Raw genomic sequence first — 5,222 nt, forward strand, 5'->3', positions numbered from 1 at the left:
CTGTAGCCTAGTTATATACAAATATACAGAAGACTTGAGTGTTTGTTGTGAATGTATAGGCATGTATAAAGTTACATTCAAATATTAACCATATTTAGCCTATCAGACATTAAGGCAATCATATGAACCATCAATTAAATATCTGCCGTGCATTTAGAACAGTGTCCTGCATACTATTAAATGAAGAAAATCACAATTCAATGCTTTAAGAAATTTCTAAGGTCTTTTATCTTCTAAGTAAAAAGTGACAAGCTTCTTGTGAACAACATTATTTAAGACCATTATCAAAAACAGGATTGATGATCATTATTGGATGGCTCTCGATAATGACTCCTATGGGTTGCCACTCTTCTTCAAAACGTCAAACTGCTCACGCTCACTGATAAAAGAAAGTTTAAAGTTGTAGACAAAATTGTTATTGGAAATTATGGCAGGATGTCATGCTTGACCATTTCTCCTTTATAGTATCCTTACATACCTTATGTCAAAGACAGGCCCTTGTAGAAATTTCTCCTCAGCCTCCAGCATGGTGAGATTTTCCAAAGCAGCAAGGGCACAGATGATGGACTACCAAAGAAAGAGTTAAGATGGGTCACACCCCAAACAAGTAGTATCATTTCAGTATCAAAATTATTTTTTTATTTTTTTGTACAACAAAACTGAGTGTCCTTTCTACATTAACCAACATTTTTTTTAAAGCAATTACAAAATAAATCTGAGGAGCACAGCTAACACAGGACCCACCTCTGGAAAAAGGACATCCATAATAAACTTGATTGTGTCACTGTGAGTCTGTGTGGGTATCCTGTCCAGAAATTAAGTGAGGTGAATGTAGATGTCATCAATTTGGTCCTGATCGTCAACATATACAGGCACAAGCATTGGTCTTGGCAGAAGGATTGCAAAATATGTCAAGCCACTTTGATTTCTTTTGGCCACTGATGATGGACTGTGCAAAGAAAATTGATGATGTCATTAAAACATTTCCACATATGTCACTGTAAGTCATTTATGTATTTATTAGACAAGCTATTGGTTTAAAGTGCAGTAAATATGTAAAATGCATTCTTGAACACATTTTTATTATTTCCAAGTATTATTACAGATGAGATCAATAACATCACAATATAATAGGCCTAATTAGCCAGCCAACAATTGCTATTAAGAAAACAAGATACACGATTAATTGAGCACTAACAATCACAAACATGATAAAACCCACATAGGTGCACATAAATTTTAATCAGGATCATTAAGCTATTTTAACAAAAATGTATATTATATGTACATTACATAATATGATAATTTATTTTATTCTATATGGGAATAAAGTTTTCAATTTGAGTTTGATCATGTCTGTGATGGTTGGTGCTGCTCAATTATTGATCATTTGTTTTCTTAATACACATTTAAGAAAATTGTTTGCTGGCTAATTATTATGTTGACTGTGATGTTCTCACCTGTTGTTAGTTCTGATTATGGGGCTCTCCATTTTGTAGGAAGTTGTACTATGAATAATGACTTAAAATAATAAAAAACTTACAGAACAGCAATGGCGTGTGCCAAAAAAACAAACAAATCTTCTTTAATTTTGGCAGAAGACGAAGAAAGGTAACTTTAGTGTGCGAGAACATACACGCAGAGTTGGCATGTGAGGTCTGTGTGAACCTTTCTTACCTGGCTGCTGCCTCACATAAGTTTCAAGGACCGGGCGAAGCAATAACCCAGCTAATTAGTTACGTTGTGGCGACGTACCTGGACCGGACCATATTCGTTGCCACACGTAGCATAATAACGTTCCAGCGACGTAACTTTGTGATTCCCATATTCGTCCTGACGACGTAACATTGGACGTTGTTGGTACATGGTGATTACCTCCTGAAGACATACCTGGAACGTACCATATTCGTCGCAGCGACGTACCAAATAACGTTTCTGGGACGTGATGAGCACGTCCTAACGACCAAACAGTCACGTTGTTAAAATCTTTTTTTTAATTTAATTTAAACAATTATCATCCCTCACATGGAGGATTAAATTAATTTGTGATTTAATCTGTGCATTAAAGATTACATTTTAAGCATAATTGGAGTAATTTTCTAATCAAATATGTATAAAGCACATAGCGAGTATAAAACTCAACACAGCACTGTACATCACAATCAGATATATTATTTATACTGTAGTTAGTACATGACATAAACAATCAAAGACTTCAACACAATATAGAGGATTTAAAGCAGATTGACAAAGATGAATAAACATTGTGTTTAGGCTTAACATTATATTCTTGTTTTACCACATAAATTTAGCAGGTTGTCCGTTTAAAGGAAACAATCAAAAGCTTCTTTAGTCACACTCACAAACATCAGGGTCCGTTCATTTAAACGCGCCAAATCGATCGAAAATCACTCAAATATGTGTTTACTCTCAACATATGTAAGGTATAAAGTAAAGAAAGAATATTAATAAACCGCTAAAGTAAAATCAGACAGTGAGGTAAAAAGAAATGACCGTTATGATGAGAGCGCGCGGCTCTTTGCAAAACAAAGAAGGCGCGTGCGCGCTGGAGACGCGCACGCACATATCAGAGGCGAGCGCACAAAATAAATAGTTGTAATTGTGGTATCGAATTAAACTGCAGTTTAATAGCTGTCAAAAGTCAGATTTATAGCATTCGTCTTGACATTATAACAGATTTTACACTGATCATAAATTTTCCATACAATAGCATTGAAATACATACATGAACTAATACATAGAAATGACCAGATTCATTAATCAAATGACCAGTGTCGAGGTCATCTGAAGACGAGTACATCCGTCGCTACAACATTCTCAACGGGATCAATTCACAACGTTATTTGAGGACGTGGCTCAGACGTTTCTGGAACGTAAGCAAAAATGACCAGTGTCCAGGTTTTCTGAAGACCAGTACATCACGTCGCTACAAGGTTCTCTATGGGATTCATTCACGACGTTATTTGAGGACATGGCTAGAACGTTTCTGGAACGTAAGCAAAAATTCTAAAAAAAAATGGAACGTTGCCAAGACGTCATCAGAACGTGGGCACAAAGTAATGTCACGGTGACCAAAGGAAGACGAACTGGCGACGTTGTCAGAACGTACTGTGTTACCTGGGAATATCCTAATATATGACAGCATAGCCGCGGGAAGTGGGGGTGCTGCGGGGGCTGCAGCACCCCCTGGCGTCGAGTGAAAGAAAAACGGAAACAATGTGAAAGATACATAAATAAAGGCAGAGACTAGCACCAGGTCCGCCCACCAATATGTGATTGGAATAGAGAATATGTAAGAACGACTTCATTTTCAACAATGATTCCAGTGGCGTAAGGTGTAAAGTCTGTGTAGTGTGAGTCCAGGCGCGTCGCACCCGTGGGGGATGTGGGTGTTTTAACACCCACACTTTTCCCGGTGAGAGGGTTCAACACCCACACTTTTTCTGCAGTTTTTCCGCAGTTTTGCACAAACGCCTTACAGCCGTCGCTCCTCCGTTTCTCTGGCCGCTCTGTGTCTGAGCTCGCTGCGACTGCCTGCTCTCCCCTCCCTCTCAAACATGACACTGGCTTTGAATGTGACCGGCTGATGATTGGCTGTTCTGCCTTAAGTCCCGCCTCTCTTGGTGTGTTAGATTTATCGGTCAGCTCGTGCTGAGGAGGCGGGAACTTATGGTTATCGTTATTTACATCTCCCTTTTCCAGGTACTTTGAATGAGTGTTTATGCTTTTGAAAACATATAGAAAAAACAGTGTATATAGGTTATTCAGGGGACTTTTATTTAAAAACACCACATCAGACAGTCCTGATATTGTATGATGGACAATCTGAGATGGTGTACTATGATTCTGAGGTGAAATCACTTTCACAAAACAGGTAGTTTCCTTTTAACACCTATCTGAACATATAGAAAAAAACAGTGTATATAGGATATTCAGGGGACTTTTATTTAAAAACACCACATCAGACTGTCCTGATATTGTACGATGGACAATCTGAGATGGTGTACTATGATTCTGAGGTGAAATCACTTTCACAAAACAGGTAGTTTTTTTTTAAAACCTATCTGAACATATAGGAAAAAACAGTGTATATAGGATATTCAGGGGACTTTTATTTAAAAACACCACATCAGACTGTCCTGATATTGTACGATGGACAATCTGAGATGGTGTACTATGATTCTGAGGTGAAATCACTTTCACAAAACAGGTAGTTTTTTTTTAAAACCTATCTGAACATATAGGAAAAAACAGTGTATATAGGATATTCAGGGGACTTTTATTTAAAAACACCACATCAGACTGTCCTGATATTGTACGATGGACAATCTGAGATGGTGTACTATGATTCTGAGGTGAAATCACTTTCACAAAACAGGTAGTTTTTTTTTAAAACCTATCTGAACATATAGGAAAAAACAGTGTATATAGGATATTCAGGGGACTTTTATTTAAAAACACCACATCAGACTGTCCTGATATTGTACGATGGACAATCTGAGATGGTGTACTATGATTCTGAGGTGAAATCACTTTCACAAAACAGGTAGTTTTTTTTTAACACCTATCTGAACATATAGGAAAAAACAGTGTATATAGGATATTCAGGGGACTTTTATTTAAAAACACCACATCAGACTGTCCTGATATTGTACGATGGACAATCTGAGATGGTGTACTATGATTCTGAGGTGAAATCACTTTCACAAAACAGGTAGTTTTTTTTTAAAACCTATCTGAACATATAGGAAAAAACAGTGTATATAGGATATTCAGGGGACTTTTATTTAAAAACACCACATCAGACTGTCCTGATATTGTACGATGGACAATCTGAGATGGTGTACTATGATTCTGAGGTGAAATCACTTTCACAAAACAGGTAGTTTTTTTTTAAAACCTATCTGAACATATAGGAAAAAACAGTGTATATAGGATATTCAGGGGACTTTTATTTAAAAACACCACATCAGACTGTCCTGATATTGTACGATGGACAATCTGAGATGGTGTACTATGATTCTGAGGTGAAATCACTTTCACAAAACAGGTAGTTTTTTTTTAAAACCTATCTGAACATATAGGAAAAAACAGTGTATATAGGATATTCAGGGGACTTTTATTTAAAAACACCACATCAGACTGTCCTGATATTGTACGATGGACAATCTGAGATGGTGTACTATGATTCTGAGGTGAAA

General features: G+C 36.9%; 1 long non-coding RNA gene across 1 annotated transcript; it reads right to left on the reverse strand.

Moving 5' to 3' along the window:
* LOC130551230 (uncharacterized) lies at window positions 1–1,179 on the reverse strand. Its single transcript, XR_008962560.1, has 3 exons — window positions 745–1,179; window positions 479–567; window positions 1–379 (listed from the first exon to the last, which is right to left on the reverse strand). It is a non-coding gene; the product is annotated as an uncharacterized LOC130551230 (long non-coding RNA).
* Window positions 1,180–5,222: the final 4,043 nt, after the last annotated feature.

Source organism: Triplophysa rosa, linkage group LG2, assembly GCF_024868665.1.
Source record: "Triplophysa rosa linkage group LG2, Trosa_1v2, whole genome shotgun sequence".
Classification (NCBI taxonomy): Eukaryota; Metazoa; Chordata; class Actinopteri; order Cypriniformes; family Nemacheilidae; genus Triplophysa; species Triplophysa rosa.